Source organism: Zeugodacus cucurbitae, chromosome 3 (assembly GCF_028554725.1).
Source record: "Zeugodacus cucurbitae isolate PBARC_wt_2022May chromosome 3, idZeuCucr1.2, whole genome shotgun sequence".
NCBI lineage: Eukaryota > Metazoa > Arthropoda > Insecta > Diptera > Tephritidae > Zeugodacus > Zeugodacus cucurbitae.
Window position 1 is genome coordinate 56,378,004 of NC_071668.1, and position 12,546 is coordinate 56,390,549.

Sequence of the window (12,546 nt, forward strand, 5' to 3'; positions counted from 1 at the left end):
GCAATGAGACTTTCTGAAAAAAAAAAAAAATAAAAAACAACAACAACTAGGAAAGTATTTAAAAACTTTGACAAAAAGGTAAAAAAGTTGTTGGGAGCCAACAACACGCGGTGTTCCCAAGCGGTCCCCCATCTAAGTACTAACCGCGCCCGCTATCCCGACGCTGCTTAATTTCGGTGATCGGACGAGAACCGATGTATTCAGCGTGGTATGGTCGTTGGCATATGGATTTCCTAGAATTCGTTATATGAGTAAACTACTCTTTCACGTAAGTGAGTTTGGGACTATAGCCGGAGTAAAATTTCAGTTTTTATCCGGAGGCAAATTTGCACAGTCTCTTCATCACAGCCATCAGCTGTTCAACAGTTAAGCTCTTATTTCGCTATTTCGCATTTAAAATATATGTATTTCTTTAATTGATATTATCTTTTAAATGTATCTGCAAGTTTGCAGATACAATATCTAATCCTATTTCTCATAATACCGCGCATAGTGACTCACAAAACGTAGTAGATACTATTTAACACTCTAATGTACTGGCTTATTTTAGATACTTAGATACTTTTTTTTGCTTACTATCTACCTTCGTATTCCGATACTTGTGCAATGTTGTGTATACTGCCCAAAAAAAAAATATGAGACTTTCTGAAAAAAAAAAAATAAAAAAACAACAACAACTAGGAAAGTATTTAAAAACTTTGACAAAAAGGTAAAAAAGTTGTTGGGAGCCAACAACACGCGGTGTTCCCAAGCGGTCCCCCATCTAAGTACTAACCGCGCCCGCTATCCCGACGCTGCTTAATTTCGGTGATCGGACGAGAACCGATGTATTCAGCGTGGTATGGTCGTTGGCATATGGATTTCCTAGAATTCGTTATATGAGTAAACTACTCTTTCACGTAAGTGAGTTTGGGACTATAGCCGGAGTAAAATTTCAGTTTTTATCCGGAGGCAAATTTGCACAGTCTCTTCATCACAGCCATCAGCTGTTCAACAGTTAAGCTCTTATTTCGCTATTTCGCATTTAAAATATATGTATTTCTTTAATTGATATTATCTTTTAAATGTATCTGCAAGTTTGCAGATACAATATCTAATCCTATTTCTCATAATACCGCGCATAGTGACTCACAAAACGTAGTAGATACTATTTAACACTCTAATGTACTGGCTTATTTTAGATACTTAGATACTTTTTTTTGCTTACTATCTACCTTCGTATTCCGATACTTGTGCAATGTTGTGTATACTGCCCAAAAAAAAAATGAGACTTTCTGAAAAAAAAAAAATAAAAAAACAACAACAACTAGGAAAGTATTTAAAAACTTTTACAAAAAGGTAAAAAAAGTTGTTGGGAGCCAACAACACGCGGTGTTCCCAAGCGGTCCCCCATCTAAGTACTAACCGCGCCCGCTATCCCGAGGCTGCTTAATTTCGGTGATCGGACGAGAACCGATGTATTCAGCGTGGTATGGTCGTTGGCATATGGATTTCCTAGAATTCGTTATATGAGTAAACTACTCTTTCACGTAAGTGAGATTGGGACTATAGCCGGAGTAAAATTTCAGTTTTTATCCGGAGGCAAATTTGCACAGTCTCTTCATCACAGCCATCAGCTGTTCAACAGTTAAGCTCTTATTTCGCTATTTCGCATTTAAAATATATGTATTTCTTTAATTGATATTATCTTTTAAATGTATCTGCAAGTTTGCAGATACAATATCTAATCCTATTTCTCATAATACCGCGCATAGTGACTCACAAAACGTAGTAGATACTATTTAACACTCTAATGTACTGGCTTATTTTAGATACTTAGATACTTTTTTTGCTTACTATCTACCTTCATATTCCGATACTTGTGCAATGTTGTGTATACTGCCCAAAAAAAAAAGAGACTTTCTGAAAAAAAAAAAAAATAAAAAACCACAACAACTAGGAAAGTATTTAAAAACTTTGACAAAAAGGTAAAAAAGTTGTTGGGAGCCAACAACACGCGGTGTTCCCAAGCGGTCCCCCATCTAAGTACTAACCGCGCCCGCTATCCCGACGCTGCTTAATTTCGGTGATCGGACGAGAACCGATGTATTTAGCGTGGTATGGTCGTTGGCATATGGATTTCCTAGAATTCGTTATATGAGTAAACTACTCTTTCACGTAAGTGAGATTGGGACTATAGCCGGAGTAAAATTTCAGTTTTTATCCGGAGGCAAATTTGCACAGTCTCTTCATCACAGCCATCAGCTGTTCAACAGTTAAGCTCTTATTTCGCTATTTCGCATTTAAAATATATGTATTTCTTTAATTGATATTATCTTTTAAATGTATCTGCAAGTTTGCAGATACAATATCTAATCCTATTTCTCATAATACCGCGCATAGTGACTCACAAAACGTAGTAGATACTATTTAACACTCTAATGTACTGGCTTATTTTAGATACTTAGATACTTTTTTTGCTTACTATCTACCTTCATATTCCGATACTTGTGCAATGTTGTGTATACTGCCCAAAAAAAAAAGAGACTTTCTGAAAAAAAAAAAAAATAAAAAACAACAACAACTAGGAAAGTATTTAAAAACTTTGACAAAAAGGTAAAAAAGTTGTTGGGAGCCAACAACACGCGGTGTTCCCAAGCGGTCCCCCATCTAAGTACTAACCGCGCCCGCTATCCCGACGCTGCTTAATTTCGGTGATCGGACGAGAACCGATGTATTCAGCGTGGTATGGTCGTTGGCATATGGATTTCCTAGAATTCGTTATATGAGTAAACTACTCTTTCACGTAAGTGAGATTGGGACTATAGCCGGAGTAAAATTTCAGTTTTTATCCGGAGGCAAATTTGCACAGTCTCTTCATCACAGCCATCAGCTGTTCAACAGTTAAGCTCTTATTTCGCTATTTCGCATTTAAAATATATGTATTTCTTTAATTGATATTATCTTTTAAATGTATCTGCAAGTTTGCAGATACAATATCTAATCCTATTTCTCATAATACCGCGCATAGTGACTCACAAAACGTAGTAGATACTATTTAACACTCTAATGTACTGGCTTATTTTAGATACTTAGATGCTTTTTTTGGCTTACTATCTACCTTCGTATTCCGATACTTGTGCAATGAGACTTTCTGAAAAAAAAAAAAATAAAAAACAACAACAACTAGGAAAGTATTTAAAAACTTTGACAAAAAGGTAAAAAAGTTGTTGGGAGCCAACAACACGCGGTGTTCCCAAGCGGTCCCCCATCTAAGTACTAACCGCGCCCGCTATCCCGACGCTGCTTAATTTCGGTGATCGGACGAGAACCGATGTATTCAGCGTGGTATGGTCGTTGGCATATGGATTTCCTAGAATTCGTTATATGAGTAAACTACTCTTTCACGTAAGTGAGTTTGGGACTATAGCCGGAGTAAAATTTCAGTTTTTATCCGGAGGCAAATTTGCACAGTCTCTTCATCACAGCCATCAGCTGTTCAACAGTTAAGCTCTTATTTCGCTATTTCGCATTTAAAATATATGTATTTCTTTAATTGATATTATCTTTTAAATGTATCTGCAAGTTTGCAGATACAATATCTAATCCTATTTCCCATAATACCGCGCATAAGTGACTCACAAAACGTAGTAGATACTATATAACACTCTAATGTACTGGCTTATTTTAGATACTTAGATACTTTTTTTTGCTTACTATCTACCTTCGTATTCCGATACTTGTGCAATGTTGTGTATACTGCCCAAAAAAAAAATGAGACTTTCTGAAAAAAAAAAAAATAAAAAAACAACAACAACTAGGAAAGTATTTAAAAACTTTGACAAAAAGGTAAAAAAGTTGTTGGGAGCCAACAACACGCGGTGTTCCCAAGCGGTCCCCCATCTAAGTACTAACCGCGCCCGCTATCCCGACGCTGCTTAATTTCGGTGATCGGACGAGAACCGATGTATTCAGCGTGGTATGGTCGTTGGCATATGGATTTCCTAGAATTCGTTATATGAGTAAACTACTCTTTCACGTAAGTGAGATTGGGACTATAGCCGGAGTAAAATTTCAGTTTTTATCCGGAGGCAAATTTGCACAGTCTCTTCATCACAGCCATCAGCTGTTCAACAGTTAAGCTCTTATTTCGCTATTTCGCATTTAAAATATATGTATTTCTTTAATTGATATTATCTTTTAAATGTATCTGCAAGTTTGCAGATACAATATCTAATCCTATTTCTCATAATACCGCGCATAGTGACTCACAAAACGTAGTAGATACTATTTAACACTCTAATGTACTGGCTTATTTTAGATACTTAGATGCTTTTTTTGGCTTACTATCTACCTTCGTATTCCGATACTTGTGCAATGAGACTTTCTGAAAAAAAAAATAAAAAACAACAACAACTAGGAAAGTATTTAAAAACTTTGACAAAAAGGTAAAAAAGTTGTTGGGAGCCAACAACACGCGGTGTTCCCAAGCGGTCCCCCATCTAAGTACTAACCGCGCCCGCTATCCCGACGCTGCTTAATTTCGGTGATCGGACGAGAACCGATGTATTCAGCGTGGTATGGTCGTTGGCATATGGATTTCCAAGAATTCGTTATATGAGTAAACTACTCTTTCACGTAAGTGAGTTTGGGACTATAGCCGGAGTAAAATTTCAGTTTTTATCCGGAGGCAAATTTGCACAGTCTCTTCATCACAGCCATCAGCTGTTCAACAGTTAAGCTCTTATTTCGCTATTTCGCATTTAAAATATATGTATTTCTTTAATTGATATTATCTTTTAAATGTATCTGCAAGTTTGCAGATACAATATCTAATCCTATTTCCCATAATACCGCGCATAAGTGACTCACAAAACGTAGTAGATACTATATAACACTCTAATGTACTGGCTTATTTTAGATACTTAGATGCTTTTTTTTGCTTACTATCTACCTTCGTATTCCGATACTTGTGCAATGTTGAGTATACTGCCCAAAAAAAATGAGACTTTCTGAAAAAAAAAAAAAATAAAAAACAACAACAACTAGGAAAGTATTTAAAAACTTTGACAAAAGGTAAAAAAAGTTGTTGGGAGCCAACAACACGCGGTGTTCCCAAGCGGTCCCCCATCTAAGTACTAACCGCGCCCGCTATCCCGACGCTGCTTAATTTCGGTGATCGGACGAGAACCGATGTATTCAGCGTGGTATGGTCGTTGGCATATGGATTTCCTAGAATTCGTTATATGAGTAAACTACTCTTTCACGTAAGTGAGATTGGGACTATAGCCGGAGTAAAATTTCAGTTTTTATCCGGAGGCAAATTTGCACAGTCTCTTCATCACAGCCATCAGCTGTTCAACAGTTAAGCTCTTATTTCGCTATTTCGCATTTAAAATATATGTATTTCTTTAATTGATATTATCTTTTAAATGTATCTGCAAGTTTGCAGATACAATATCTAATCCTATTTCTCATAATACCGCGCATAGTGACTCACAAAACGTAGTAGATACTATTTAACACTCTAATGTACTGGCTTATTTTAGATACTTAGATACTTTTTTTTGCTTACTATCTACCTTCGTATTCCGATACTTGTGCAATGTTGTGTATACTGCCCAAAAAAAAATATGAGACTTTCTGAAAAAAAAAAATAAAAAAACAACAACAACTAGGAAAGTATTTAAAAACTTTGACAAAAAGGTAAAAAAGTTGTTGGGAGCCAACAACACGCGGTGTTCCCAAGCGGTCCCCCATCTAAGTACTAACCGCGCCCGCTATCCCGACGCTGCTTAATTTCGGTGATCGGACGAGAACCGATGTATTCAGCGTGGTATGGTCGTTGGCATATGGATTTCCTAGAATTCGTTATATGAGTAAACTACTCTTTCACGTAAGTGAGTTTGGGACTATAGCCGGAGTAAAATTTCAGTTTTTATCCGGAGGCAAATTTGCACAGTCTCTTCATCACAGCCATCAGCTGTTCAACAGTTAAGCTCTTATTTCGCTATTTCGCATTTAAAATATATGTATTTCTTTAATTGATATTATCTTTTAAATGTATCTGCAAGTTTGCAGATACAATATCTAATCCTATTTCTCATAATACCGCGCATAGTGACTCACAAAACGTAGTAGATACTATTTAACACTCTAATGTACTGGCTTATTTTAGATACTTAGATACTTTTTTTTGCTTACTATCTACCTTCGTATTCCGATACTTGTGCAATGTTGTGTATACTGCCCAAAAAAAAAAATGAGACTTTCTGAAAAAAAAAATAAAAAAACAACAACAACTAGGAAAGTATTTAAAAACTTTTACAAAAAGGTAAAAAAAGTTGTTGGGAGCCAACAACACGCGGTGTTCCCAAGCGGTCCCCCATCTAAGTACTAACCGCGCCCGCTATCCCGACGCTGCTTAATTTCGGTGATCGGACGAGAACCGATGTATTCAGCGTGGTATGATCGTTGGCATATGGATTTCCTAGAATTCGTTATATGAGTAAACTACTCTTTCACGTAAGTGAGATTGGGACTATAGCCGGAGTAAAATTTCAGTTTTTATCCGGAGGCAAATTTGCACAGTCTCTTCATCACAGCCATCAGCTGTTCAACAGTTAAGCTCTTATTTCGCTATTTCGCATTTAAAATATATGTATTTCTTTAATTGATATTATCTTTTAAATGTATCTGCAAGTTTGCAGATACAATATCTAATCCTATTTCTCATAATACCGCGCATAGTGACTCACAAAACGTAGTAGATACTATTTAACACTCTAATGTACTGGCTTATTTTAGATACTTAGATACTTTTTTTTGCTTACTATCTACCTTCGTATTCCGATACTTGTGCAATGTTGTGTATACTGCCCAAAAAAAAAATGAGACTTTCTGAAAAAAAAAAATAAAAAAACAACAACAACTAGGAAAGTATTTAAAAACTTTGACAAAAAGGTAAAAAAGTTGTTGGGAGCCAACAACACGCGGTGTTCCCAAGCGGTCCCCCATCTAAGTACTAACCGCGCCCGCTATCCCGACGCTGCTTAATTTCGGTGATCGGACGAGAACCGATGTATTCAGCGTGGTATGGTCGTTGGCATATGGATTTCCTAGAATTCGTTATATGAGTAAACTACTCTTTCACGTAAGTGAGATTGGGACTATAGCCGGAGTAAAATTTCAGTTTTTATCCGGAGGCAAATTTGCACAGTCTCTTCATCACAGCCATCAGCTGTTCAACAGTTAAGCTCTTATTTCGCTATTTCGCATTTAAAATATATGTATTTCTTTAATTGATATTATCTTTTAAATGTATCTGCAAGTTTGCAGATACAATATCTAATCCTATTTCTCATAATACCGCGCATAGTGACTCACAAAACGTAGTAGATACTATTTAACACTCTAATGTACTGGCTTATTTTAGATACTTAGATGCTTTTTTTGGCTTACTATCTACCTTCGTATTCCGATACTTGTGCAATGAGACTTTCTGAAAAAAAAAAAAATAAAAAACAACAACAACTAGGAAAGTATTTAAAAACTTTGACAAAAAGGTAAAAAAGTTGTTGGGAGCCAACAACACGCGGTGTTCCCAAGCGGTCCCCCATCTAAGTACTAACCGCGCCCGCTATCCCGACGCTGCTTAATTTCGGTGATCGGACGAGAACCGATGTATTCAGCGTGGTATGGTCGTTGGCATATGGATTTCCTAGAATTCGTTATATGAGTAAACTACTCTTTCACGTAAGTGAGTTTGGGACTATAGCAGGAGTAAAATTTCAGTTTTTATCCGGAGGCAAATTTGCACAGTCTCTTCATCACAGCCATCAGCTGTTCAACAGTTAAGCTCTTATTTCGCTATTTCGCATTTAAAATATATGTATTTCTTTAATTGATATTATCTTTTAAATGTATCTGCAAGTTTGCAGATACAATATCTAATCCTATTTCTCATAATACCGCGCATAGTGACTCACAAAACGTAGTAGATACTATTTAACACTCTAATGTACTGGCTTATTTTAGATACTTAGATACTTTTTTTTGCTTACTATCTACCTTCGTATTCCGATACTTGTGCAATGTTGTGTATACTGCCCAAAAAAAAATATGAGACTTTCTGAAAAAAAAAAATAAAAAAACAACAACAACTAGGAAAGTATTTAAAAACTTTGACAAAAAGGTAAAAAAGTTGTTGGGAGCCAACAACACGCGGTGTTCCCAAGCGGTCCCCCATCTAAGTACTAACCGCGCCCGCTATCCCGACGCTGCTTAATTTCGGTGATCGGACGAGAACCGATGTATTCAGCGTGGTATGGTCGTTGGCATATGGATTTCCTAGAATTCGTTATATGAGTAAACTACTCTTTCACGTAAGTGAGTTTGGGACTATAGCCGGAGTAAAATTTCAGTTTTTATCCGGAGGCAAATTTGCACAGTCTCTTCATCACAGCCATCAGCTGTTCAACAGTTAAGCTCTTATTTCGCTATTTCGCATTTAAAATATATGTATTTCTTTAATTGATATTATCTTTTAAATGTATCTGCAAGTTTGCAGATACAATATCTAATCCTATTTCTCATAATACCGCGCATAGTGACTCACAAAACGTAGTAGATACTATTTAACACTCTAATGTACTGGCTTATTTTAGATACTTAGATACTTTTTTTTGCTTACTATCTACCTTCGTATTCCGATACTTGTGCAATGTTGTGTATACTGCCCAAAAAAAAAAAATGAGACTTTCTGAAAAAAAAAATAAAAAAACAACAACAACTAGGAAAGTATTTAAAAACTTTTACAAAAAGGTAAAAAAAAGTTGTTGGGAGCCAACAACACGCGGTGTTCCCAAGCGGTCCCCCATCTAAGTACTAACCGCGCCCGCTATCCCGACGCTGCTTAATTTCGGTGATCGGACGAGAACCGATGTATTCAGCGTGGTATGGTCGTTGGCATATGGATTTCCTAGAATTCGTTATATGAGTAAACTACTCTTTCACGTAAGTGAGATTGGGACTATAGCCGGAGTAAAATTTCAGTTTTTATCCGGAGGCAAATTTGCACAGTCTCTTCATCACAGCCATCAGCTGTTCAACAGTTAAGCTCTTATTTCGCTATTTCGCATTTAAAATATATGTATTTCTTTAATTGATATTATCTTTTAAATGTATCTGCAAGTTTGCAGATACAATATCTAATCCTATTTCTCATAATACCGCGCATAGTGACTCACAAAACGTAGTAGATACTATTTAACACTCTAATGTACTGGCTTATTTTAGATACTTAGATTTTTTTTTTGGCTTACTATCTACCTTCGTATTCCGATACTTGTGCAATGAGACTTTCTGAAAAAAAAAAAATAAAAAACAACAACAACTAGGAAAGTATTTAAAAACTTTGACAAAAAGGTAAAAAAGTTGTTGGGAGCCAACAACACGCGGTGTTCCCAAGCGGTCCCCCATCTAAGTACTAACCGCGCCCGCTATCCCGACGCTGCTTAATTTCGGTGATCGGACGAGAACCGATGTATTCAGCGTGGTATGGTCGTTGGCATATGGATTTCCTAGAATTCGTTATATGAGTAAACTACTCTTTCACGTAAGTGAGTTTGGGACTATAGCCGGAGTAAAATTTCAGTTTTTATCCGGAGGCAAATTTGCACAGTCTCTTCATCACAGCCATCAGCTGTTCAACAGTTAAGCTCTTATTTCGCTATTTCGCATTTAAAATATATGTATTTCTTTAATTGATATTATCTTTTAAATGTATCTGCAAGTTTGCAGATACAATATCTAATCCTATTTCTCATAATACCGCGCATAGTGACTCACAAAACGTAGTAGATACTATTTAACACTCTAATGTACTGGCTTATTTTAGATACTTAGATACTTTTTTTTGCTTACTATCTACCTTCGTATTCCGATACTTGTGCAATGTTGTGTATACTGCCCAAAAAAAAATATGAGACTTTCTGAAAAAAAAAAATAAAAAAACAACAACAACTAGGAAAGTATTTAAAAACTTTGACAAAAAGGTAAAAAAGTTGTTGGGAGCCAACAACACGCGGTGTTCCCAAGCGGTCCCCCATCTAAGTACTAACCGCGCCCGCTATCCCGACGCTGCTTAATTTCGGTGATCGGACGAGAACCGATGTATTCAGCGTGGTATGGTCGTTGGCATATGGATTTCCTAGAATTCGTTATATGAGTAAACTACTCTTTCACGTAAGTGAGTTTGGGACTATAGCCGGAGTAAAATTTCAGTTTTTATCCGGAGGCAAATTTGCACAGTCTCTTCATCACAGCCATCAGCTGTTCAACAGTTAAGCTCTTATTTCGCTATTTCGCATTTAAAATATATGTATTTCTTTAATTGATATTATCTTTTAAATGTATCTGCAAGTTTGCAGATACAATATCTAATCCTATTTCTCATAATACCGCGCATAGTGACTCACAAAACGTAGTAGATACTATTTAACACTCTAATGTACTGGCTTATTTTAGATACTTAGATACTTTTTTTTGCTTACTATCTACCTTCGTATTCCGATACTTGTGCAATGTTGTGTATACTGCCCAAAAAAAAAAATGAGACTTTCTGAAAAAAAAAAAATAAAAAAACAACAACAACTAGGAAAGTATTTAAAAACTTTTACAAAAAGGTAAAAAAAGTTGTTGGGAGCCAACAACACGCGGTGTTCCCAAGCGGTCCCCCATCTAAGTACTAACCGCGCCCGCTATCCCGACGCTGCTTAATTTCGGTGATCGGACGAGAACCGATGTATTCAGCGTGGTATGGTCGTTGGCATATGGATTTCCTAGAATTCGTTATATGAGTAAACTACTCTTTCACGTAAGTGAGATTGGGACTATAGCCGGAGTAAAATTTCAGTTTTTATCCGGAGGCAAATTTGCACAGTCTCTTCATCACAGCCATCAGCTGTTCAACAGTTAAGCTCTTATTTCGCTATTTCGCATTTAAAATATATGTATTTCTTTAATTGATATTATCTTTTAAATGTATCTGCAAGTTTGCAGATACAATATCTAATCCTATTTCTCATAATACCGCGCATAGTGACTCACAAAACGTAGTAGATACTATTTAACACTCTAATGTACTGGCTTATTTTAGATACTTAGATACTTTTTTTTGCTTACTATCTACCTTCGTATTCCGATACTTGTGCAATGTTGTGTATACTGCCCAAAAAAAAAAATGAGACTTTCTGAAAAAAAAAATAAAAAAACAACAACAACTAGGAAAGTATTTAAAAACTTTTACAAAAAGGTAAAAAAAGTTGTTGGGAGCCAACAACACGCGGTGTTCCCAAGCGGTCCCCCATCTAAGTACTAACCGCGCCCGCTATCCCGACGCTGCTTAATTTCGGTGATCGGACGAGAACCGATGTATTCAGCGTGGTATGATCGTTGGCATATGGATTTCCTAGAATTCGTTATATGAGTAAACTACTCTTTCACGTAAGTGAGATTGGGACTATAGCCGGAGTAAAATTTCAGTTTTTATCCGGAGGCAAATTTGCACAGTCTCTTCATCACAGCCATCAGCTGTTCAACAGTTAAGCTCTTATTTCGCTATTTCGCATTTAAAATATATGTATTTCTTTAATTGATATTATCTTTTAAATGTATCTGCAAGTTTGCAGATACAATATCTAATCCTATTTCTCATAATACCGCGCATAGTGACTCACAAAACGTAGTAGATACTATTTAACACTCTAATGTACTGGCTTATTTTAGATACTTAGATACTTTTTTTTGCTTACTATCTACCTTCGTATTCCGATACTTGTGCAATGTTGTGTATACTGCCCAAAAAAAAAAAATGAGACTTTCTGAAAAAAAAAAATAAAAAAACAACAACAACTAGGAAAGTATTTAAAAACTTTGACAAAAAGGTAAAAAAGTTGTTGGGAGCCAACAACACGCGGTGTTCCCAAGCGGTCCCCCATCTAAGTACTAACCGCGCCCGCTATCCCGACGCTGCTTAATTTCGGTGATCGGACGAGAACCGATGTATTCAGCGTGGTATGGTCGTTGGCATATGGATTTCCTAGAATTCGTTATATGAGTAAACTACTCTTTCACGTAAGTGAGTTTGGGACTATAGCCGGAGTAAAATTTCAGTTTTTATCCGGAGGCAAATTTGCACAGTCTCTTCATCACAGCCATCAGCTGTTCAACAGTTAAGCTCTTATTTCGCTATTTCGCATTTAAAATATATGTATTTCTTTAATTGATATTATCTTTTAAATGTATCTGCAAGTTTGCAGATACAATATCTAATCCTATTTCTCATAATACCGCGCATAGTGACTCACAAAACGTAGTAGATACTATTTAACACTCTAATGTACTGGCTTATTTTAGATACTTAGATACTTTTTTTTGCTTACTATCTACCTTCGTATTCCGATACTTGTGCAATGTTGTGTATACTGCCCAAAAAAAAAAAATGAGACTTTCTGAAAAAAAAAATAAAAAAACAACAACAACTAGGAAAGTATTTAAAAACTTTTA

At 36.2% G+C, this 12,546-nt stretch overlaps 20 pseudogenes; all 20 read right to left on the bottom strand.

The window, feature by feature from the left end:
- Positions 1-95: 95 nt before the first annotated feature.
- Positions 96-222, bottom strand: LOC128921188 (5S ribosomal RNA; annotated as a pseudogene).
- A 504-nt stretch (positions 223-726) lies between these two features.
- On the bottom strand, positions 727-853 carry LOC128921189 (5S ribosomal RNA; annotated as a pseudogene).
- A 503-nt stretch (positions 854-1,356) lies between these two features.
- Positions 1,357-1,483, bottom strand: LOC128920748 (5S ribosomal RNA; annotated as a pseudogene).
- A 501-nt stretch (positions 1,484-1,984) lies between these two features.
- LOC128920737 (5S ribosomal RNA) lies at positions 1,985-2,111 on the bottom strand (annotated as a pseudogene).
- A 501-nt stretch (positions 2,112-2,612) lies between these two features.
- On the bottom strand, positions 2,613-2,739 carry LOC128921190 (5S ribosomal RNA; annotated as a pseudogene).
- Positions 2,740-3,214: 475 nt separating this feature from the next.
- LOC128921191 (5S ribosomal RNA) lies at positions 3,215-3,341 on the bottom strand (annotated as a pseudogene).
- Positions 3,342-3,845: 504 nt separating this feature from the next.
- Positions 3,846-3,972, bottom strand: LOC128921192 (5S ribosomal RNA; annotated as a pseudogene).
- A 472-nt stretch (positions 3,973-4,444) lies between these two features.
- On the bottom strand, positions 4,445-4,571 carry LOC128921194 (5S ribosomal RNA; annotated as a pseudogene).
- Positions 4,572-5,073: 502 nt separating this feature from the next.
- Positions 5,074-5,200, bottom strand: LOC128921195 (5S ribosomal RNA; annotated as a pseudogene).
- Positions 5,201-5,702: 502 nt separating this feature from the next.
- On the bottom strand, positions 5,703-5,829 carry LOC128921196 (5S ribosomal RNA; annotated as a pseudogene).
- Positions 5,830-6,331: 502 nt separating this feature from the next.
- LOC128920680 (5S ribosomal RNA) lies at positions 6,332-6,458 on the bottom strand (annotated as a pseudogene).
- Positions 6,459-6,959: 501 nt separating this feature from the next.
- LOC128921197 (5S ribosomal RNA) lies at positions 6,960-7,086 on the bottom strand (annotated as a pseudogene).
- Positions 7,087-7,561: 475 nt separating this feature from the next.
- LOC128921198 (5S ribosomal RNA) lies at positions 7,562-7,688 on the bottom strand (annotated as a pseudogene).
- Positions 7,689-8,190: 502 nt separating this feature from the next.
- LOC128921199 (5S ribosomal RNA) lies at positions 8,191-8,317 on the bottom strand (annotated as a pseudogene).
- A 504-nt stretch (positions 8,318-8,821) lies between these two features.
- Positions 8,822-8,948, bottom strand: LOC128921200 (5S ribosomal RNA; annotated as a pseudogene).
- A 474-nt stretch (positions 8,949-9,422) lies between these two features.
- LOC128921201 (5S ribosomal RNA) lies at positions 9,423-9,549 on the bottom strand (annotated as a pseudogene).
- A 502-nt stretch (positions 9,550-10,051) lies between these two features.
- LOC128921202 (5S ribosomal RNA) lies at positions 10,052-10,178 on the bottom strand (annotated as a pseudogene).
- A 504-nt stretch (positions 10,179-10,682) lies between these two features.
- Positions 10,683-10,809, bottom strand: LOC128921203 (5S ribosomal RNA; annotated as a pseudogene).
- A 502-nt stretch (positions 10,810-11,311) lies between these two features.
- On the bottom strand, positions 11,312-11,438 carry LOC128920681 (5S ribosomal RNA; annotated as a pseudogene).
- A 503-nt stretch (positions 11,439-11,941) lies between these two features.
- LOC128921205 (5S ribosomal RNA) lies at positions 11,942-12,068 on the bottom strand (annotated as a pseudogene).
- Positions 12,069-12,546: the final 478 nt, after the last annotated feature.